The sequence below is a fragment of the Cyprinus carpio genome, chromosome B1 (assembly GCF_018340385.1).
Source record: "Cyprinus carpio isolate SPL01 chromosome B1, ASM1834038v1, whole genome shotgun sequence".
Lineage (NCBI taxonomy): Eukaryota > Metazoa > Chordata > Actinopteri > Cypriniformes > Cyprinidae > Cyprinus > Cyprinus carpio.
The window spans coordinates 29824902-29850884 of record NC_056597.1 but is presented as its reverse complement, the minus strand read 5'-3'; the positions used below and the strand labels follow the sequence as shown (position 1 = coordinate 29850884).

General features: G+C 36.1%; 1 pseudogene; it reads right to left on the bottom strand.

Annotated features, from left to right (window-relative positions):
* LOC109050726 overlaps positions 1-25983 on the bottom strand; it is a 96751-nt pseudogene that overhangs the window by 53453 nt on the left and 17315 nt on the right.

Genomic DNA, 25983 nt, shown 5'->3' with positions numbered 1-25983 from the left:
ATTAATATGGGCAGCAGGAAATGAAGTATGAATAATTGAAACCCAAAATCTCTTCATTCATGTCGGTAAACACTAATATACGAATAAATCCCACACTGCCCAACTCAAATAAAGACGCTATTACTGATCTGTGTGCGGTTTTGCTGAGACAGTTGCGAAGCAAAATAATTTGATGGTTTGATCTTCCCATGGTAGTTTTCTCCTCAGGTGATGACTGATTTAATCAAAGCATTTCTTTGCATTTCATCTGTGGAAACAGAAAACAAAACGCGCTCAGATGGCCATGAGGATCTGTTATCACCAGCTTACACAGAATCTAAGGGCACATTCCCCAGCTGGTACCACTAGCCCCGCCTAAAGCAACCCTTAGGGCTAGTGTTCCTGGAAACCTCTGCCTTTGAAACACATGCGAGCGTGGTTATGCAAAATCACTACGGTTATTCAAGCTCCTCCACAAGCAAAGCATGTCTGTCTCGTCAAAAACATTCAGTGCCATGTCCTCACGCGAAAGATGCATGACACATTTTGCATAAAAAAGCACCGCCAAACATTTAGAAAAGCATTACGGACATGCACACAAACACATTTAAGAAGCGCATTCATACTTCTACTCTACAAAGCACAGTTTCCTAGACGTATAAATAAATGCAGGGTGTCATTTCAGATACACTAACAGCACGGAAACCTACAGTCACTCCTAGACACACTAACACAAAGACATTCATAACCGGAAGGAACACAAACTCACACACACAACTAAAAATGAAAACAGACACAGGCTCACCTCATCAGAAAAAAACACTCACCCCATACACATGCAACACCACACACACACACACACACACAGTTGTGCTCCCTTACTGTGACATAATAGATGTATGAACGGCTCAGTCAGACTGAAATAGACTGTAATAACAGGGGGGACCTAAAAAAAACACTTCATCTTCCAAAGACACGTGCGAACACACAACACTTCGACTCTAAAACACTTCATCATCCTAAGACACACACCACATGCTCTAAGCACTTCATATTAAAAAGACCTGCGGAAATATAACAAAACTCGCACAACAGCGCAAAAAAACACTTTCTCTTCCGAAGCACAATGGCCAGCATCGCTTAACATCCGAACGCTCGGGATAATGAATTCATAAACACACGTGTGCGGGTCTGAACTTTAAACACCAATATCAATGTATGTATGTTGATACCAGCAGTTTCCAACAAGGAGAAAAAAAAGCACAATTTCACATTCCTTTTTTTCCCTTTTTCTATGATTCACTAACTGTTTCTTTTATGTTCTCTCTTTTTATCTTTTATCCTTTTTTCATCCAATGAATTCGTAAATCAAAACAGATCAATCGTGCTGCTCTCTAAAATTAGGCTTAACCCGTATTCTAATCACAAGGAGCTCTTTACACATCTCCAACATGTTCTCCACTTGGATTTTTTTTTCAAGCCAGCATTGAACTGCCATTCGCAGCCTGTTTTATTTTCTTAACCCTTATGTATGAATGAGTAAAACTCACTCTGGAACTTGATTGGATCTTAAAAAAAGTAGGCATACCAAAAGTGCTAGACCAAATGGAAGTACAGTATGCTGAAAATCTGTTATTTGTTAACATTATCCAATAGACCAGTGTGACATAAGCGATTAAAGACTACACTCTAAAAAATAATGTTAGCTCAAAAAAAACAAAAAACAAAAATTAACACAACAGTTTTGCATCAATTGTTTTGACAGCTTCTAATGAAATTATGTTCAACAAAAAAAACTACACGGAGTTAGTAGACCCTAATAATTTGTAACACAAAACACATTTACTCAAAATTAAGTTGCTCCGACTATGGGTCTGGTGTGCCTGGAACCAATTTATATAATCTTTTTTCAGTTCAAATCCACAGCTTATCATAGCACAACTTATTTAGCATGTATATTTAAATGTACAAGTAAGATGTTACTTGTCACTAGCATTAGCGCTGTCATTTCTAAAGAGTCAATACATGTGGTCTAAAAACTTCAACATAACAGAAACTCTTTTAAATCTCAAACAGAGCAACACTAAACACTAACAGGTCTTTCCCTTCTCTAAGAAACACATAAAATAACACGTTATCTCAACATTTACCCTACTTATCCAGTCCTGCAAAGAATTCTGAGAACTAGAAATCCACTACCCAATTTCTAAAGTTAACAAGACAATTTTATTAAGTTACTATAACTGAATTTTTAACAGAAATTCAATTAACGAAGAAATCTGAGGTTAAATCACACAAAATATTAAATTTAATGTCATGATCAACATTATCATCTCAACTGAACTCAACAAAATAATGCAACTTTAGGTTCAGTACAAGTTAGTCAACACAGCATTTGTGGAATAATGTTGATATTATATTAACTTCCATTTGTCCCTATACTTTCTGTGTTGAAAAATAAATAATAAATAAAAAAAAAAAAAAATATAGACATATATATATATATATAATATATATATATATATATTATGATATATATATATATATTTTTGGGTTACAGAAGTGTGAATGGGGCCAATCTCTGAATGTTCAAATACTCACTGTTTAAAAAGGTTAACATGCAGTTATATGATTTTAGTGCAAAAACAAACTGCATACTCAGCTTTTCAGCATTTAAATTATATTTAGTTTGTTGCCTTGACAACATAATGTCTAAAACAACTGCAAAAGTGCTTTTTTCTTATTTAAAATTTCAATTTGCCTAAATAATTTTTGGAGAATCAACATTATTCCACAAATGCTCTCAATTCAACTTGTTTTAAACCCAGAATATTTACTTTTAAGAATGTAAATAGGGATATTTTTTTTTTTTTTAATTGGCTTTCAATATTTGTAGTGAAAGGTGAAGGGAAAAAGGAGGCAGGGCAATGATAGCTGATCATCTCTCATTAAAATGCATGCTTTATGTCATTACGCATAGACATACACATAGACCGAAAATGGTGGAGACTACCAGGAAAAGCATGGATAGAATAAGTGAAAGAGAACAAGTACAAAAAAAGCAAGTGAAAGTGGAAACAGGAAAGGAAAGGAAAGGAAGGAAGGAAAGGAAAAGGAAAAGGAAAGGAAAGGGGGAGCAGACAGTATGGAGACAGAGTTGATATTTTTCATAGACCCTTACCCTTCAACCCCGTAATGGGGTACTTTAAATTCTCAGCTCTTTTCAGTTTATAGAGCTCATTAGTAACACAGCGGATAAAGGCAATTAGTCACTTATTGACACATGTAAAGCCGTGAATTGAAAGAGCCAAAATACACACAACACGCATACGCCCAATGAATTCTCTGCTGAAAGCTCAACGCTTGATCTTTATCAAAAGCACAAGGGTGTGGTGTGTGCATGCTGGCATTAGTATGTATCGAGGGTCTTTAAACTGCCTAAATAATCTCAGGTAGTGAGAGAAGAGATGAAAGAGAGAGGAAAAATTGGAAATGCTGTAAAAGCAAAGTGATGGGAAAATTTCAGAGAACTTTGAGAAGATGCATGTAACTGGTAAAGTAAAATGAAAATACAGTATGTGCCAATTATCAACAACCATATTGTGGTCAACAAACAATGCATTTAAATCAGCATGACAACTTCACAAAAACAGTAATGAATTGCTCAAAAGTTGGAAAATTACCATTTATTTATATGCCTGAAGGTGGTCACACCAAACATCACGTTCAGTTCAAGAAAGTAGTCCAAAACATTTCAACTAATCAACAAAACAGGCAAATGTTCACTTCAAGAAATGAGCAAGTGGCATCACTGAGTTTGAAGTTTGGTGTTTGAAAAAAAGAGCAAACTGGAAAAGAAAAAAAAAGCGATCTATATTATTTAGCTCTCTATATGAAGCAAAAATACACTTAAAAATGTGGAATTTATGTAAAAAAAAATAATATGGTAGCACATATTTGGTTTTGCAGATATAGCTTAAATTTAAGGTAAACCTGTATTTAACGATATACTGTAACGTTTAACATACCAAACGTATTCACATTTATAGTCTGGTCAAACAGCCTAACCCTTAATTCTTCTCAATATAACTGATATAATATTAATATACCAACATAAAACATTTATAGTCTGGTCAAAATACAGTAGATAGCTCTTTCAGTAATAGCCTATGACTCAACGGCTGGAGACTCTGGAGAAAAAAAAAAAGTAGTAATAAACACTAAAATCTTGGCCTCAAACGTTTGAATAGCAGTGTACGGTCATTTTTGTGTAAAAACAAAAACAGCATGCATTAACAGTTCTTTTATTGTAAGTGTGAACAGACGGTCAACAACATATTTTTATTTTAAATTTATTTTTTTTTAATGTAACTGAAATTACTACATTTGATTACACCATTTAAAGTCAGTTTTTAGAAGAATACATCAAATACTTTCTTCAGGAGTTGTTTTACATCATGAGCTTTTTAAATACATTTTCCATGTATTGCTGTTTCTATGAAGACATCCAGGTGAAACCACATGATTGTATTTACTGAGGTGTTGTTACATGCACACGTACATGACCGGCAGCTCCAGAGAACAGGTTTGTTTCTGTTGTGATCTTTGGGTGTTTTGCTAACAGGTTTAAGGCGGATGCTTTCATTAAGCTTCATTAGAGTATGAATAACAAGCTTGTATAGAGCGCTGTGCCTGAATGTATGCGAAAAAAATATACACATGCCTCCAATTTTATGAGGCAGCAGTGTGTGAGTCAGAATGTTTCTTTTCTGATTCTATAATGAGTGTGTTTTACATGAGGGAGTTGTGTACGTGTGTGTGTGCCCAAGTGAGAGTCAAGTACCGGGAATGTTAAAAGAATGTCATTCTCAGTTCATAACCCTGAGCCGAGCGCAGACCTGAGGAGTGGGTGGGATAGTGTGGCACCTTTTCTACATTCACCACCTCTCCTATGGTATTTTTTTTCTCATCTCAAGATCTGCGTCTGCTAATCCTCAGTCCCTTCGTTTCTCTTCCTTCCCATTATATTCATCAGCCAGTGCCCCATGCCTCCTTCTTCACCATATACGTCTTCACATTTCCTCTTCCACTCCCCTCTTTCATGAACAACTCACTTGTCTCTGTCTGGGCCCCTCTCTATCTCTCTCTATCTCTGGCATCACAACCCTGTGCACCCCCCAAGTTCTCCTCTTCGTTCATCTCGCTTTTCCGTCATTCCCTCCTTTGTCACTTACTCGTAATTCCTCCCCCTCATTCTCCCTCCTTTCTCACTCCACCCTCTTTGCTGTAGTACATATTAGCTACAACTTCAAAACCTGTTTCAGCTAATTTGTACTGGCTACCCAGTAAGTACACAATTACAGACTGATTTTTAAAGATCGTCTGTTGGTTTTAAAAGAAATTAATTTTTTATTTGGCGCCCTCATGCAAAATCCGACTATCAGTCAAAAAAATCCTCCAAAGCATTGTTGATTTTTTCAGGAAAACTGTTATATGCAAACCAGACTTCTTGTTGTCGTCACTGGAAGAGATCTTGTGTTCATTTGTGCTACATCCATTTTTTGGTAGATCACAGATCTGGAAATAAGAACTCTGAGCATTTAATGTTTTTAATATTAAAAAATAAAAACACATTAAAAACTATTTTTTCATTATTTATTCTGATTTTCAATATGTTTTTCAATAAAGTGACACCTTTTTGTTTTCTTAGTTCTTTTATTTATTTATTTTTTTTTGATTAATAGAACACAACAAACTGGTGTAAAATTTACTTGGAAAAATTTTCACTCAGAAATTGCTAGGAAAGTTCACAAATAATTACAACACATTGAATTAGATGTGAAATTAAAAGCAGAAAATAGTATAAAATGTAAAAAAAAAAAAAACAAACACTAATAACTTTGTTTTATATACACTTCTTAATTTTTATTTAACGAATAAATAAATAAAATAGTTACTACAGTAGTATAGTACAAAGTAGTAGTAGTACATTTACTCAGTTAGGAGATGCTTTTTCCAAAGTGACTTCAAATGAGTAAGATTAGACTAAAATGACTAAAAATGGGGGGAAAAAATATCATACAAAAGTAGCAGTATTGGTAATAGGAGGGTGGTAACACTTTAAGCCTTTATGTATAATGCATTATAAGGGTTACTAAAGGGTAAAATGCATTATAATTATTCTATGTATTTATTATTATATGTATTCTTATATACTACATTTATATAATTATAATTATAACTGAATTTAAAAGCATATTGTAAAAACAAATTGATAAGTGTTATATTGTATTAAACTGTGGTTACTATCATTCAAGAGACTGTACAATGCATTATAAGGTGCCATTACAAGGCTTAGTTCATGCATTTAAATATTATTTTTTTATAATTTAGTCTCCCTAATTTGAATTGTTAATTTAACACATTTATCGTGTCTTTCACCCAAATTATTTTCTTGCCGTTTAACTTTTGATAAAATATATACTGTATCAATTTATCAAAGTATTTTTTTATTATGACATAGTATTATATTATCAGATATTATAGCAGTATATGGTGTTAATTCAGATCTAATGAAACTGAGCTGTACAGTGTTACTTAACTCCTGCAGTATTTAGCACAGCAAAACCAATCTCTTTTTCCTCTCTCACTAACCCCTCTTCTTACAGCTGTTATCCTCTGCTACTCTCCTTATCTCACCACTTCAGTTTCTTCTTTTTTTTTTTGGGGAGATAATTATTTCTTTAACTCTCCCTTCAAGGAAGTCAATCTCACTTTCCTCACTCTCCCTCTCAGTTTATCTCTCTGCGCTATATATTTTATTTGAATTTTGAATATCTTTCTGCTGTGACACTTCCTGACTAGGGACAGCTGCACTCATTGTCAGTACCAGGATGGCGAGAAGAGAGAGAGAGAGAGAGAGAGAGAGAGAGAGAGCAGGAAGGGTGTGTATATGGAGGGATTTTCTAATTCAAAGAGACATGCAGTGTTTCCGTGGCAACGTGGTTTCCATCGTTACGTTCTAGCTAAAGGATGCCATTAGAGTGAAAAAATACTCCCCACACACTCACAGACACAAACACAATCTGAAACACATATATGCACATTCAAATGTTAACAGACAAATACACATACAAACCCCCTAAACAAAATAAAGGAGAGATAAACATGAAGCAATTGAGTACCTTTTCTGAAGAAAAATGATGGTGTTTGCCAATGAAAATCTGACTGACATGATGCCAAAAAGGTTGGTGGCCTGTTATGGCCGGGTTGCCAGGGCATTGCTATGTGATTTCTAGTGTTCAGGGAGGTTTGCTTACTGGCCCTAGTCAAACAAACCCTAGGACATTCTGGAAGCTCTTTCAGTGGAAGGGCCTATGAAATCTGTTTTTATTTTTCCCCCAAATTCAGTTTGTTTTCCGTTTAAATTTTTTTAGACTCTGTTTTAATGGTTAAATTAAATTTTATTCATCAAAAAGCATGTCTAATTAAATGAAATCATGTAACTTACAATATAAATTAATTAAAAATAATTTATTTTAAAGGTTAAGAAAAGTTACATTTTGATGCCCTGTGAAATGTTTTTTTTTTTTCCTCAAATTCAGTTTTATTTTTACCAAATTCTGTTTTCTACTAATTTTCTGGATTCCATTTTAATGTTTTCATTAAATATTAATCATCAAAAGCATCTCTAATTAATTGATTTTATATTAAAAAAAGTATATTTCATTTAGTTATTTTTTCAGAAATTGTGTATTTATGTGCTGTGTATTTACATTTTTTCTCCTAAATAAATTCTGTAAATAACCTTTTTCTGTTAAATATTCCTTTAAAAATTTTGTTTTAATAACAATTTTAGTAGTAGTAGCACATTACAGTAAGTAATATTTCTGTCACAGTTTCTTCAAGTTAAACAGAACTTTTATTCTGACTGGTTGCTGTGAAGACTTTAAATTTCTGTTGTGTATATGGTATGATGATAGTTTTTTTCTCAAAAGAAATGGTAAAAGCTCATGAAGTGAACTCTCTTGTACTCATTTATTAAGGCAGCAGAGGCTGAAAAAACTGAGCATCACGCAATCATGCATGTATTCTGCGTGTCTATGAATGGCGCAAATATGCGGTTTAGTTTCCTACATACTGTAGAATACTGAATGTATGTAATAAATGAAACCACGCATCTGCACCATTTATAGACACGCAGAACATGCAGGATTCACTATTTAAAAGGTATTTTTGTAGCTTAATATTCACAGACAGTATTCCATATCGCGTTTTATTTTTTTTAAGTGTACCTGACCAACTTTTGATGTATCTTTTCTTTTTTTTGATATTTTGTTTAATTTAAAATTTGTAAAGTTCCTTGACATTCCACATTATTCAGTAAATTATTCCATATTGCGGTTTTTCTGCATTACGGATGATCATAGGACCCTATCAATGTAAGAATGCATTTTAAACATAACATGAATTAGAATAATTCACTCAAAAATGAAAATTCTGTCATGTCTGTCTAAACCTGCATCCAGGGTTGAACACCAAAAAACCAAAAACAAGATGAGATTACAGAATATATCTATTTTATTTGGGGTTTGATGTCACTTTGTTTTGGAACTTTCATTATAGGGACAAAAACCTGGAAACATTCTTCAAAATATCTCTTTTGTGTTTCCACAGAAGAAAGAAATGCATACACATTAGGACAGACATGAAGATGAGTAAATGAATCAAAATTCAGCCTTCACAAAAAATAGATTCCCATAATGAGTTTTTGCTGACAGCAGTATAGATATTCCATATTTATAAGGTTTTGTTCTTGAATTCTGCGCTGGCATGTATGACCTCAGAGTTAGGTTGACCACAGCAATGCCTCTGCATGCATTCATATCCTGCTTTTATGCACATATGAATATAATTCAGAAGGAACAGAGCTCATATGAAAACAACAGCTGAGATACGGTTATGTCATTTATCACGCCACTGTCCCTCAGCCAACACAACGACAAGTTCCCACGCCTAACATCCTTATCCAGGCGAGCCTGTGTGGTGGGTCTTTACAACTGTGCTGTCAATCACAGTTCAACAACACTGTGTGCTTACAGTGCAGTTTGTAGATTAATAAACAAAATGGGGGTACATTACTGCAGTTCCTGGCTTGAAAATGGGAATGGATAGTGAAATCTAACTGTAAATTGTATGAGCCAAACCCTTCGATAGATAGATATACAGACAGACAGACAGACAGACTTTTGGAAGGTAGTGTATATAAATAACTATGTCTTCACTGTAATGTATAACCGACCTGAATTGGAACTGAAATGAACTGGGTTTTTTTCATACTTCTGATTCCATTTTATAAAAGCAAACTGCTTCTTGCTGTGCCTAATAACAGCCATTAACTGTAGTATAAAACACTGTAATGCACAGCATCTCATGGATTTTTGCTTTATTATATACCTGCTCTTTTGGTGTTTGTGTGTGTGCAATGAACAAGAGTGTGTCTTGTGGCTTAGTATATTGCTATTTAGTGTGTTGTTTTTGTCCGGTCTGATTGCATGCATGTTTCTCTGTGGTCAGTGTTGATTGTGTGTGTGTGTGTGTGTGTGTGTGTGTCAGTCTCTGGTGGTGAATGTGAAGTGTTATTCTGTCAGTGCCAGACTGCCTGACTGTGTGTGTGTGTGTGTGTGTGTGTGTGTGTGTGTGTGTGTGTGTGTGTGTGTGTGTGTGTGTGTGTGTGTGTGTGTGTGTGTGTGTGTGTGTGTGTTTGATGAGAGAACTGTCTGTCCAATTAAGCAGCTGCCTCTCTCACCCTGAACAAAAGAGCAAGGAGCTAAACGGTGACACACACACACACACACTTTGACAGAAACACTTTGATCCTACAGTGCCCTAACAAACACAAACAAACAGAATCAGAAACTGACAGGACCTTTCAAAACCAAAGTCACCCAATAACACATCTGTGCATGTAGATTTGTGTAAAGTGATCTGGTGTGATTGTCACAATGACAAAATCACACTCAACAACCTGATGTGATATCTTTATATCGCAGAAAGGTAGAACACACACACACACACACACACGTGTGCACAGAACTTGTGATCTTTTGGCATGCCTGGTGTCTTCATATTTCCCCCCCTTTTGATCTCTCAGACACTCTCACACTTGGACTCCTGTGATCTCATGAGGGAGAGCCTTGCACACACACACACACCCACACACACACAAAGGACGGCACTGTAGCACTTCCAGTGATATCAATCAAAAGCACCAAATGATAAAAAGAGAAAGAGTTTACATTAGACACCAAGAAAGAGGGAGAGGGTTCTGCATTATCTATGCATCCATGGGCTTTTTGTATAATAAGGTTGAATAGAGGAATTCTACAGCCTGTCACTACCCTTTAGGACCATATGGATAGACGAAGAGAAGGAAAAAGAGCAGGAAGGAGAGGAGCAGGAGAGTAGAGGAGAAATTTAGATGAGCATTACTAGATACACAGATTCTGTGATCTAGCAGATTCCGGATACAGAGGTGATGTGTCCCGGAGCACCAGGGGAGCGGAGAGCACTTTCCACACAGGAGAGGGAGGACGAGACGATTTGTGTAGAGTTTCAAGGAGAGGAGAAGAAGGTTAGGTAGATGCCAGAGTGATTAGGAAGTTTGTGACGTTGGTGAATGTAGATTCAACAAACGCCTTCGTTCAGTTAATTTCACTGAAGCTGGTGCCTGTATCTCAGCTTGAGCGAGCAGGAAATCTATATCATGCGTTTGCCACACATTTTTTTCAATCGCGAACTTTGATGCTGATGCACGCTAAAATAGTCGCGCGTAAAATATCATCACGATCACGCATAGTTCTGCTAGTGTTCCAAAGCGCAGGTCGTTCCTGGACTGAACCCGGCAATGTTCACTAGTCCCCCCGAACCATGATCCCGGAATCAATCCCGGACGTGTTTTCTGTTACACAGAAGTCGACATCCGGCAATTTGCACGGGTCCGAACGTGCATGTGAAAGATTTGATGCAACAGGGAGTAGCAAAAAAAAGATGAAGACAGGAATGAAAATAGAAACATGAGTTTGCTTGAACGAGACAAAATACAAAAAGAGAATTGGATCCAAGATTGACAAGAGAGGCAACAAGCTGAGAGGAAAACAACAATGCGAATCAAGATGAAACATACAGGCGAAAAAGTCAAGATGAAGACAAAAAAAAGTGAGATTAGACCATGAAGATGGCAAGAATGAGACAAGACAAAAAATGAAACAAGACACACAAACCAGAAGAGTCAAGACAAAAACAATACTCTAAAATGGATAAGACATCCAGGTTATAAGAGACTAAGAGGGACAATACATCGTATATCAAAAAGAAGCAAAGACCAAGACAAGACTAGTGGAGAAAGCATAAGATGAGATGAGTACGGAAAAAGAAGGGTGTATGTAAGAGAAGGAAGATGGATGAGATAAGATGGAGGGTGGATAGTTAAAGAGAAGAAAAACAAAAAAATGAGTAGCAGAGAGTCAAGATGAGATAATACACGTAAAGTGGAGAAGAGCACAGGTGAGACAGGCTAGATGAGAAGAAATGGTGAAAAGAAGCAAAAAGAGGTCAAGATGTAATGAACACAAGACAAGAGCAGAAAAAAGATTGAGGTTGAGACAAGAAGAGAATACACAAGTAAAGTCAAGACAAAGAGAGAAATGTCGAGATAAAGATAAAGTGGACAAGACAATATGGACTCAAGAGTACAGAAGAGAGAATGTGAGACAAGGAGAGAAAAGAAAAAAGCAGAGTCAAGATCTAGAAAGAGAGAGAAGAGAAGAAACAAGAAGTTGAGAAAGCAAAGATGAGAATAGTAAAGACAAGGTGAGTCACAGAGAGAAAGACCAGATTGAGACGCAAACCAAATAGATGAGAGAAAAGATGAGGTGAGGATGATAAGTGTCAGCAGATCAAGAAAAGACCATCTTAAATGAAATTAGAACCTAGAGAAGGAAACACAATTCAAGAACAGTTTTAATGTGAATATAGTCTGAAGTTTTGAATCAGACCCATTTTTCCTTATCTTTCTTATACCTTCCTCTATCTTTAAAAAACAGTTTTTGTTCCTCAAGGTCAAGGACTAAACATTCATAAATGCTGATGATCGGAGCCAGCAGAAAGAGGAAAAAAAAAGCTAAATTAAGGAAAAATCATTCAGGAGAACGGAGAGAGAGACTGCATGAGCTCTGTTGAGGCGCTGCTCTCACACCTGAGTGCAGCACAGGGTTTTCGTTGAGACTTCCAGGCTTTATCTCCAATAAAACTGATCGGCAGAACACTATAGCCTAGCAAAACCCCAGTGTGGTGTGCTTGTTTGTCTGTGCATCTGTGTATCCGTGCACTCTCCACTTACAGCACGCACAAGTCTAACACCACCAGCCTGTCTGAGGATTACACCCAAGCTCACTAGCAACGGTCCATACGTGCACATCCACACTTGCCTCTTAATTACAGCTGAGCTGACTCCAACGGGATGAATAAATAACCTGCTCGTCCTTTTTGCCTTCACCTCTTCAGTGCTCACAAGCACCTTATTACTAGTACCCACTAGGCAGCTTACTTCCCCACCCTCCAAGAGCTGAGAAACAATGATGATGGTTTAATACCAGGGGCTTATAGACAGGATATAATCAACAGCCTAATCACAGAGAACAATAGCACCGTCTCTATCTCCCCAATGCAGAATATGTATTCGGGCCAAAAGACAATGCATTTCCCAGGCTAGACAGCACAGAAAACTCACTTTATTAGCCTATGTTGGAGACACGACAAAAGTATTTGTGTGTGCAATTTAAATTGTGGCTATGAAGAGGCATAGCAGTGGTACATGGGGCAAACTTATTTTGTAAGTTACAAAACGCTGAGTGTCTGTGAGCTCAGTTTCTGCGGTGTGTTGCTGACACTATTCAGAGACCGTCGGCGCCTTTTGGTCGATTGAGCATGTTGAATGCTCTGATTGTCTGTTCAGTTTAGTGAATGTGCAAGAGAAGAAAAGCACAAGTGATGAAAGCGAGCGAATGATGAAGTCAAGAGGGCACACACTGTTTGAATCTTACAGCTTCATTTTACCTGCTTATCCCAATATCCAAATATTTGTAAAACAACATGGCCATTTAGAATGAAGAAAGTCAAGACTAAGTGATCAACATGATTAATCAAAATTGTAGGCAAGGGCTGTTTTGTTACGGTTTGTTTATCTTTTTTTATGCCAAATATAGACTACTGCCACCTACTGGTACAGACTCTGATACAAGCGTAAAAGCATACGTGCTACTTGGCCATTGTCTATGTTTAAGCACAACTTTTTGGCCCAGATATATATATATATACATACATACATAAGTATATATATATATAACTAGTATATATATATTTTTTTTTTTTTTTTTTTTACCATGAACACTACTTTAAGGATAGCTGTGGCCATACTGAGGCTTAAAAATAATGTTTAACTTTTATAATGTACCACACTGTACATTTCCCTTCACTTCACCCATGTAAACCCTCCCATCTAGCCGAGATCTTTGAAGAGTGTGTGTTTAATGTGCTCTGACCGCAACCTCTGATGCTTGCTTTGCCCTTTCAGTAACTCACAACCTGTGTTCCAATTCACAGGGTCCCTATGTAGTGCTTACTGCTCCCTATACTGACCAGTTCACTTCACTCAACAAAAATGCCTCAATTGGCACCCTGCAACACCAACAAACAATGAGATGCACAGATTAGAGGTCTTAAATATAAATGGCCATACTTTAAAATGTGCCTACATACATTTAATGCCTTCATGTATATTAAATATATCAGAAATTTTTACATTTTAAATAAATACCTACATAAATACATCCATGTGTGTGTGTGTGTATATATATATATATATATATATATATATATATATATATATATATATATATATATATTATATATATATATATATATATATATTTAACATCATATAAAAAGAATGAAATATTAACAGTATTTCATTTATAATATGTAATCATAATGTATCCATAACCCCTGCCTTTTTTTAACAAATGAACTGCATAGAAAACCAAGTGAATAAAAACACCAGACACTCAACTCTTTTTCACTGAGTGTCACTGACCAAAGTTCACATAGTACTGCGGAGCGGTTATACTGCAATGAATGGTGACTGAATTTCATGTAAGAAAATTCCAGAGCAGTTGAAACGTTCCTATTCTGAATCTCCTCTTCTGCCTTTTCCTGACTCCCTCGTTGTCTTTCTCTCCCGCATTCCTTCCACGTATATATAGAAATGTATGTAGCAGCGGTTGCCATGCCAACCAGTGCAGCCCACAGAGTGTGTTTGGGGTTGGGGTGGGGTAGAGAAAGACAGAGAGAGAGAGATAGAGCGTGTAAAAGTAATTATTAAGAAAAAGACAGGGTTGAAAACACTTCTCAATCCCCTCTATTTAACCACCACCTCCTGTGGCATGTCACACATCTCTCTCGTTCGTTCACATGCATGCTTTCACTCCCCCATCTGTGCTAGGGCTCTTTTATATTCTCTCTTTCTCCATCGAATTGTCCTATAACACTTCTTTTTCACCCTCTTCATCTTTCTGTGATCATCCCCTAATGCTGCATCTCTCCAAAAGTCACGTTTCTTCTGTTTCAATCTGTTCTTTGTCTTTTTGAATGCCTCCATTTAGATGTAAGTGTGTTGTAACTGCTTGTTGAGTGCCTTCCCTCTTCCTCTGTTTCACACCCACGTGTTTCATTTTAAAACAGGTCCCCCTCCTTCCTTTCCTCTCTCTCCTCTCCCACTCTAGTCTTTTTCTACCTCCCTCTCCAGCTGTCATATTCATCCATCCATTCTTGCTTTTTTTCCAGTAGCATTCACTCGTTCGGCAGCCGTTTGATCAATGTTTTCTTGCATTCAGACTTAGAGATGATCTAAAGAACTGCTTTGAATGCTGCATTTGATGGTTCTGGGAAATCTGTTGGTCTGGGAACCACATATATACAAATTATTGTTTTAAACCTAGAAATACCTAGAAATGAATGAGCCGATGTTCTGTGGATTGCTCTAAATTCATTCTGGAGTACATTTATCAGATTTTGCTCAGAATTGTGATGTAAATGCAGCTCAAGTGCTGCTGTCATTATAGCAAAAAGCAGACAAATACTAAGGCATTCACAAATTACTCAAATTGCCATGGCAATAATATAATTTCTGACAATAATGTCATTCTTTTATTCCGCTAGGACGCATGACATTTATCAAAAGTGACAGTAAAGAAAAAAAAACTATTTCAAATAAAATCTGTTCTTTTAAACTTTCTATTCATCAAAGGATCCTAAAATATAGGCTATATATACATATATACATCACAGTTTCCACAAATATATTAAACAGCACATTTCTTGAGCAGTAAATTGGCATATTAGAATGATTTCTGAAGGATCATGTGACCTGGAGACTGGAGTAATGATTAAAATATATTTAAATAGAATATTTTCAATTGTAATAATATTTCACAATATGGCTGTTTTATTGTATTTTGATCAAATAAATGCAGTTTTATTTTAAGACTTCTTTTAACTAATCTTACCAACCCCAAACATTTAAACGGTAAATAAGAAAAAAAAACATAATAATAATAATAATAATTGTATGAGTTTATTTGTAATTATTTATAATATTAAAGAGGAAAGCCGTTACTTTAGATTTGTTTTGTACTGTTTTCTTCTAGGTTTAAGCGATGAGTCAAAGTCACTGGATGTGATGTTAACGTGCACTACAGTGCTTTTCTACATTAGCGATGTGTCATAACTACTGTATTCATGGCACTGTGTGACACCACATCTTTCCAAACAGTGAGAAACAGCACACTGAGACATGGGTCACAAGTGTTCGCTCACAAGGTGCAAATGTGAAAGTGTTTTGCACGGCTTCCCCTGCGATGCTGGACAGAGCAACAGGCTTTCAATCAATAACCGACACTTCTGAAGTGTTTGTGTGTAACAAGGTTTTTTTATGGCGAGCATCTAGATTAATGAAGGGGGGACTGGAGGATCATTTGAAACAAGACACTGATCGTATCAGTCTGACACTGATAGTTTAGGCTTTAAAAACACGATCCATTAGTGAGTTCACCACTGAAAATACTTAAATTTTTTGCATTTATATAATTACATTGAGGTTTTTCTTTTTTCTTTTCTTTTTTAAATAAGCATAAGTAAAATGTTTAAATTGAAAATTAATATTAATTTTCTCACCCTTTAAAATGTAGTTTGTTTCTTAATCAGAACAGATTTGGAAAAATGTAACATTACATCACTTGCTCAGCAATGGATGCTCTGCAGTGAATGGGTGCCATCAGAATGAGAGTTCAAACAGCTGATAAAAACATCACAATAATTAACAAGTAATCCACACAACTCCAGTCCATCAGTTAAAGTCTTAAGTGAAAGTGAAAAAGCTGTGTGTTTATAAAAAAAAAATCCATCATAAAGATGTCAAGCAATTGGTTTTAGCTACAATATGAGTCCTGTGTATTGCTTTCTCCAGTGAAAAGGTAATCTTGTCTGAATCAGGAGAGAAATATACAGAGATTAAGCACCATTTACAAGTGCAAACAGACAAAATAGATATGTTGGTGGATTTTGGTGTGAGAGGAAAATAGATTTTTTTTTTTTTTCACTGGAGGTGTTTTATTATGGTATTGATCTTTTTATCAGCCGCGTGACTCTCATTCTGACAGTACCCATTCACTTCAGAGGATTCATTGGTGAGTAAATGATGTAATGCTACAATTTTCCAAATCTGTGAACTCATAGATCTTGTATGGCCTGAGGGTGAGTGAATTTTAATTTTTGGGTGAACTATTCCTTTAATGACAGCAGCACTCATGATAAGTTCACATAGGTAATGTCATAAATTTGCTTATTTGATTAGTGGCAGATAAATATTATTTAATCTGAAATACTATATTTCTGATTAATTGATTTTCTTTTCAAATTAAGTGTTTAATAATCTTTTTAAATTACTGAATACATTTTTAATAAAAACAATAAAGTTTTTTCATATATAATTTCCAAGTTTAAATATAATGTATTAGGTTAGATTGTATCCCAGATTTTCAGTGTGAACTCATGAAACCCACTGTGTTGTAAATCAATGTTGCAGAATAACAGACTCAAATTATCACAAATGCAAAAATGCATTCATGCGGATTCACAACACTAACAGATTAAATAAAACATCTGAAAAAAAAGTGGACAGATGTGGTATATAAAAACATTACAGGCACAAATGACTGAAAATGCAAATGCAGAAGAGAAAGCACTATGCTCTCTCTCTCTCTCTCTCTCTCTGGATGTGTATGTATCCCAAAGTACACATGAGCGAATGGGTTGCATGAACCGGTCAGGCAGGTGCATCTGATGAGTGGTTTGACAACACAGTCCCTGTCTAAACTGTCCCAGCTAAATACGACATACACATCTAATGCTTTCCGTGTGCCAGTGAGAGAGGCGTGTTCCCATTAAGCATGAAATTAGCAGTGCGGCTGCGCTCGTTAAGTATCCCAGCGCTCCTATGACTCCCCATTAACACTGGGTAAAGCACACGGAACGGATAAGCCAGCGCATCAACTCGCCTGGAGTTTAGTAGGGTGGATGGACTCCAACTGATTATGGTGTCAAGGGGTAAAGTCACAGAATTAGAAGTCCTAATATTCCTCATAATGCTTATGTACGTACACTAAATGACTTCTCTTTTGTCATTTCTGCATGTATATAATGTAAATCTAAAGATCTCCATCCACTCCACTGCTCTTGGGAAGGAAAAAGAGTCATAAAAACCAAGATAACAGTGCGTTTATGTATGTGTGGTTGGATGGAAAGGCATCGAGCATGGTAAAATGTTTCCGCTAATTCAATTAGCCCCTTATCGAGCTCCTCGGTGGCTTACGAGAGGATGTGGCGTGTTTTAACAACCCTACACCAACACTAAAAAGAGCTCCTCTCCTTGTAACAGCCTGCAGATATGGCAAAAAATAGATCTAGAACAAAGAGATTGCTGACAGACCAGTTGTACATTCCCAATGTGTTTAAACAGGATCTATGTACATCTAAAATTAATGGGAGACATAAAAATCACACAATTAAAAAGTTAATAATTGTATTTTCCAAGTTCAAGTCAACTCGAGTCCACGTTAGCACACATGGCCTACTTCAGGTCACACTACGTCATCATGGGAAATATCATGGGTCATTAGGCAATTAATTCTGGTTGATTTATTATGTTGCATTATGTTGCATATCTAAACTAACAATTAAATAAAACATCGTAAACATAATACAAGAACATGGCCCTTAAGTCTAGCTTGATTGTGACTATACCAGTGTTATTTTAGAATTATTTATATATAATTTACAACAATACTTTTTTTAATTTCTGTTTTAATATAATTTTAGTTTACATTTTAGTAATTCTGTTGTGCTTTTTATTTGTTTTTTATAATAAGCATTCATTTTTATTTCAATTTTACTTCGACTTATTTCAATTGGTTGCCAAGGAAATATTTAAAATGTTTGCTCAAGTGTTTTAAACTTAAACTTTTTCATCTCATCAATTTTTTTTTCAGCTTTATTTCAATAAAACAATGTTTAAAAGTTTTAGTTTTAGTTAATAAAAACACTGGACTATAGACTTGTGATAAGCTTATGTTCAGTAATATGAAAGACACTTTTGTCTGTTCAGTGATTTCATCCTCTAAAATAATGTAATTTTTATGAATTCATATGAATTTCTTCATTTTTATATAAATACAATACATGATAAATTGTGAATATTCTGTACAATGAATGTATTTTTTTATGATTGGCAGTCCTCAAACACCTCAAACATTCCGATATATCCGATATTCTGAGTTGGCCATTAAAATTTTGACTCAAGAGCCCAGAATTAGTCCAAATCCCTGGTGAAAAAGTATCACTTCCTCTGTTCACTTTTAGATTTTCAGTTAATATCAAGCACAAAAAGCCTGTAACAAGATCTTGACACATCTGTAGCCATAAACATCAAAGAAGCACCAATCAGGAAAACTGATCTGAGCTGCATGTTCTTGAAAATATACTGCAGTGTGAGTTGGATGAATAGTGTCCCTCTTGATAAATATAATGGAACCTGTTCCATTAAAACAAAGGCTGTTCAAAACGGGGCTCATTGATTTAGCACCAGCTTTCAGCAGTAATGGCTGCCCCTTTAAACACTCAGAGTACATCAGGTGTACTCAGTTCCCAAAAACTGCTAAAATAGGTCTTCTTTGGACAGCCGTAATTATGCATGCAGCTGTAAAAAGCTTGAGAATGTTGTGTTAAAGTTTAGGTAATATTTGTTTGCACGGTGTATTTAACACTGCAAGTGTCTGCAGTTATTGTCCTCTTCTGTTTTTCCTTTTCTTCAAGATGACAAAATAAATGTACTTGACTCCCTGTTTTTCACTGTGTGGCATTTACAAAAAGTCCCTCTGACATTTCCTTCTCTTTCTGCACTTTTCTCTCTCTGTCTCATCTTTTTTATTACCTTCTTTCTTATTGGCCAGAAAAAACAGTGTCTTTTGAAAAACAAATATGCATCGCCATTATTTTCTCTCTCTTTCTTCCTCCTCTTTCAAACACAGTCATCTTAATGAAGCACATTGCAGGTAGTTAACGACAGCACAGACAGTACACAGCACTATGCATTCCATCACATCTGTTTCCAGCTGTTTAGACCTCCACTGACTTACTGTAACAGCAGGCACAAGTCTGTTACACCTGCTACACAACTCTGACCTTGGCGGAAAAAAAGAGAAAGAGACGAACATGTGGATGTACGTGTATAAATATTCATGTGAGAATCGAAGACGTTGAGGGGAAAAAGAGTAGACAGTGTGGCTCTGTTCCAAACCCTAGTGAGTCGACTGTCTACACAGGCAGTTACTTTTAAAGCATCTTATTAAAAATGCTTTGAAATGCTCTAAATGCACAACTTATAGCAGGACACGATAAGTAACCGTCTTTGTGGGCAGTACAGTGTCTTGTATGATTGGTTCTCTAGTGACCATCATGGTTAATGTCAATACAGGTCATAACTATGTGAATGGAGAAATACTTCAATCTTCAGAACTGGAGATTTCAATGGCATACATTTCATTAAAATTACATATCAGCAATAAAATCCAAAATTAACATTAACATCAATTTTACTGCATTTTACTGCATTCATGCACACACATGTTCTATAGAGACTTCATATACTGTATATAATACTGTACCATTAAAAAGTTTGGGGTCTGTAAGATGTTTTTATGTTTTTAAAAGGTCTCTTATGCTCACCAAGGCTAGTCATTTTATAAAAAATACAGTAAAACAATATTGTGATTACAAAATAAGTTATTGTTTTAATATTTATTCATATTAAAATATATATTTTAAAAAAACTGCTTCATATTTTAATATATTAAAAAAAAGGAATTCATATTTGTGATGGCAAAGCTGTATTTTCAGCAGCCATTACTCCAGTCTTATTTTTTTCAGGACTCTTTGATTAATAGAAAGTTATAAAGACTTAAACTTATTTGAACTTGAATTTGTAATTTACAAAGCCTTTACTGTCACTTTTGATCAGTTCAGTGCATTCTTTCTGAATAAAAGTAAAATTATTTTAAAAATAAATAAATAAAAATCTCACTGATCCTAAACAAATAATATTTTAGAATAAATATTAACACTTTACAATTAGGACTCATTTGTTAACATTAGTTAAAGTGATAGTTCACCCAAAAATGAAAATTCTGTCATTAATTACTCACCTTCATGTCATTCCAAACCTGTAAGACCTTTGTTCATCTTCGGAACACAAATTAAGATATTTTTGATTAAATTAGAGAGCTTTCTGACCCTGCATAGACAGCAACACAACTGACACGTTCAAGGCCCAGAAGGGCAGTAAGGAATCATTAAAATAGTCCATGTGACATCAGTGGTTCAACCTTAATTTTATGAAGCTACAAGAATACTTTTGTACATTAAGAAAACAAAAATAATTACTTTATTCAACAATTTCTTCTCTTCCGTATCAGTCTTCAATACGGGCTCATGACAGAAAACTCTCAGATTTCATCAAAAATATCTTAATATGTGTTCCGTAGATGAAAGAAGGTCTTCCAGGTTTTGAACGACATGAGGGTGAGCAATCAATGACATAATTTTCATCTAAAAAATCATTTTGCGCCTGTACTGTTATTAGATTACCCACGCACCTGATTGTCATTGACCCTATTCTAATTTGCACTGCTCTTGATAGATTGCGTTGGTCATTATGGTAATGCACTGGCTGCGTCTGTGTTCTTGTCAGTAGATCACAGGCAGAACTTTCCACTCCCATCTGCTCTTTTATGGACAAACTAAATTGTCTTGTTTAGTAAATCTGTCAGAAAGCTCTTGGATGTCATTAAAATTGTCTTAATTTGTTTTCCGAAGATGAACGAAGGTCTTACAGGTTTGGAATGACATGAAGATGAGCAATTTATTACAAAATTTTCATTTTTGAGTAAACTATCCCTTTAACAAATACAGTTGATTTTAAATATCTGTAAAAGTTGAAATTCACATTAAGATTAATAAAAGCTGTAGAACTGTAGTTCATAATTAATGTTAAATAGTTAACTAATGCAGTCTTATTGTAAAGTATAAAGTAAATTTACAAGCAATTACGCTCTCCTACAAGAAACATTGGGCAGGTGTAGAATCTGGCCAAAGATTCTCATAGGAGAGCATAATTTGTCCTCATCTTAACCTTTGTGCCTCAAATGTCTTAAAATGTCTATGTAGCAATTGTGTTTGTCATACCTTGGCTGCCATGATCATGGAAGAGCCTCCACGGATGCCCAGGATTGGGATGTGCGTCTGAGCTGAGATGAAGTCCAATATCTGGGCGATGGCCTCCTGATCAGTATCATCCCCAAACACCACACCCTGGAGCCAGTTCCGTGACATCAGAGCACAGATGCGGTTAATGATACTCTTGGGGTCAGTTTCATTCATCGTGACCAGTTCGACTTTCGGAGGGAGAGGCACGTGGAGGAAGTCCTCTTTCTCCAGACCTTCAGAGAGGGACACCTCGCTGGAGTTTCCCACAAGGATCACTGCAATGCTAAGGCCTTGTGCAAACTTTGGTGGCAATGGAGGACCCACTGGATTGACTCCTGGTGGCGGATAATGAGGAGGGCTGATTATCGATTGGCCGCGCTCGCCACCGCTCATGCCCCCAATGGGCGTCCCGATCCCGCCTCCACGGCGAGACTCGCAGGTGGGGAACAAGAAGAGAGAGAGGAGAAGGAGCGAGAGGAAGAGGGGTGGTTTGGAGGAAGAAGCCTGGGAGACAATAGACAGGACGCGACGGTCGGAGAAAGGGGAAGAGGAGAGGTGGAGGCTGACAAGCATGGCGGAGGAGTGAAGATACAGTCCCTGCAGACAGAGAAAGAGAGGAGAGAGACGAAGAGAACTTCAGTTTGGGAGCTGAATTCACAAAATCCACACGATTTGAACTCGACTGGTGAAAGTTGAGTTGCAGTTCGCAAGTAAAACCAACGAGAGACCTGTGGTTTTAAAAAGACCATGTGTCCTCATTTCAAGGGTTTGTCCTCTTCATTATTGACATATGTTGGACAGACATCACAGAAACATAGGCAGTCCTGGGAAATGAGGTCGTTTGCAGCAGTCACACAAACACACAGATTTTACTAACTAAGGACATATAAAAAACTTCTAATATTTATATATATAACGCTAATTAACATTAGTAGGACAAACCCTGAATCAAATTATTAGATTGATAAAAATAAAGTTTAATTATTTATACCCTTAAAGGGGTCATGAACTGAGAAACCAAAATGGATCTTTTGACATAAGGGGTCACTGTACTATAAAAACATCCTTTAAGTTTCAGAACTCAAAACTTTGTCATTAGTCTAAAAACAGCTTCTTTTGAAGCCGGTCTGCCAAAAGGTCGGCTTTCTGTAATGTAAAAGTGTGGATAAGCACCGCCTCCACAGAAAAAGATCAACGCCTGCTTCTACAGCGCTGCCTGTTTAGCCCCGCCCACCCATTTGCTCATGTAGTGTGAATAACGAGAGGGGCGAATGCAGGTCTACGCAGAAACCAAACAATAAAGATGGCTCCGAAGACAACAAGACGCTGTGCAGTGCCAAGTTGTGGAAAATGCATTGCAATTACTTTGTATTGCCTTCTTTCTGATTCCAACGTTAGGAAAGAGTGGATGAACTTTATTTTTAATAAAGATCCAGAAAATGTCAGTAAGAACTTGGTCCTTTGTTCACTTCATTTCACCACGGATTTGTTTACAAACAAGGCACAATTCGACACAGGATTTTCAGAAAAAAAATAAACTAAAGACGATGCTGTGCCGGCTATATTGGATCCAACAGTAATGTTGCACCACAGAAGTTTAAGTGACTGTTTTTATTATGTGGTCACTTTTGCTTTGTCTGTTATTACAGATCGTTTGATATGAGTATTTATGTGTTTTTAATCTAAATCACTGCAGCATCTATCTATGAAGGTTGTAGGCTGTCAAACATACACAACTAAAAGCCAATCACAGCAGTGGGTGTTTATTTCCGAGTCTACAATCCTCCACGCCTATTCAAACAGAGCGTTTAGATGAGGTGTGTCAAACACAGGACAGGAAACAGCCTATTACTTTTAAATAGTGTTTTTCATGTAAAAATCTTGATAACATATAAGTGGACCTCAGAAAACAGTACTAAATAAAAAACAAAAGCAGTTCAAGACCATCCCTAGAGATCCGCAAAAGGATGTTTTGTCTGATAACAATTTGGTCCTCAAACTATTGTACACTTTTTTTTTAATGCAGAAGAATGCATTCTGGGTTTTCTTTATCTACTAAAAAAAATACATGTTGTGTTTTAGAATCTGGCCAAAGTTTCTCATAGGAAAGCATAAATCATCCTCATCTTAACAATCTTTGTACCTAAAATGCCCTAAAATGCTTAGGTAGCAGTTGCGTCTGTCATTCCTTGGCGGCCATAATCATGGACGACATCCCAAATGGAGGTTTTGTCAGATTTAGCTAAATTCTGATAACATTTGGTCCTCAAAATGTTGCACACTTTTTTTTCATTACAATGCATTCTGGGTTTTCTTTCTCCTGGGGACTTGTCATTGACATCAGTTGTTTATACTGAGTTAATGCTATTTTCTGACCCTTATGGGGACATTTGGTTCCTATGGTGTAGACAAAGTCTGGCCCACAAATACATGCTCTTTAAAAATGAGCTCAAAGAGTTCAAAAGACCATGATTGTGAAGCACAATGAGAGAGAATAGCTACAGTATATATATATATATACAGAGAAAGAGTGAGAGAGTAATGTGCGTACACTGAATACCAAATGCAATTAGACGAGTAACATACAAGTTGATTTATCGGTAAACAGCATATTCACTCACACACAACACACACAGTGATTGACATTTGCCAATTATCTTTCTGTGAAGACTTTTGAGAATTTGTTGTTATTTTTGTTATTTTTAGTTATTTTAGGTGTGAAATAAGTTAGGCATTAGCTTATGTGTTTGTATCTGTTTGTTAATGATGGCTTTTCTGAAACTTGATCATTGTTGTTTCATTTCATGTAGACATATTTTCCATTAAAACAGGAAGTTTGCACGGACATATAGTACACTACCATTCACAAGTTTGGGGTCAGTAAATATAATGCTTTAATACAGCAAGAATGCCTTAAAGGGGTCATATGATGCAATTTCAAGTTTTCCTTTCTTTTTGGAGTGTTACAAGCTATTCGTGAATAGATAAGATCCCTAATGCTGCAAAAACTAAAGTCTCAAATCCAAAGAGATATTCTTTATAAAAGTTAAGACTCATCCACGCCCTCCTAAAACGCCTCGTTTAAACACACCCCCACTTGTAGATCACGATGTGGAAAGATTTGCATAACACCGCCCAAATGTTTACACAAAGAAAGAAGGCGTAACTATATTGTTGCTGCCAGCGGCTGTGATGTTTTGTGAAGACGGTGTGTTTTTTTTTGAATGTGAGAATATTTTTTTTTTGGTTTTAATATAGGGGACAAATATAGATATGTGTTTTTGTTTTGTTTTTAACACTGTTCCAGAACAGTTCAACCCAAATATTCAGATGTGTGCTGCGCATTTTATGGAGGACTGTTTCCTGATCCTGGGAGAGAAGACTAAAATGCTGGCTGTTCTGATTCATAGCCTGTACGTACGTTTTCATATTTAACGGATTTGCCACTGATGCTTCAAACACGAGTTTTGAGCAGTGTAGAGCAGCGCTTGTTGTTTGTTGTTTCTTTGATCACAAATGCTGACATGGTTTTATGTATGCTGCGCGATGCAACACAACACGTAAAAAGACAGTATAAGTCATTATAATCCATAATTATGTCCCCATGGGTTTTAATGTTTTTGTCTAGGCCCTCCGGGACAAACAGCATCACAGTATGGTATGGGCTGTAACATTTCCATCACACATTTGAGGCATTCGGCCAATCACAACGCACTGGATAGCTGGCCAATCAGAGTACACCTCGCTTTTCAGAGCAATGAGCTTCGTAATAATTGATGAGTTTCAGAAAGGCGGGGCATAGAAGAGCAACAATAATGTACATTATGTGAAAAATAATGTGTTTTTTGAACCTTAAACCGCATAAACACATTTCATTACACCAAATACACAAAATAATGTTATTTTTAGCAACATCATGTGACCCCTTTAAATTGATCAAAAGTGACATACATTTATAATGCCACAAAAGATTTCCATTTCAAATAAATGTCCTTTCTAACTTTTATATTCAACAAAAAAAGCTGAAAAATGTATTGTTTCCACAAAAATATTAAACTTGGATAAAATAAG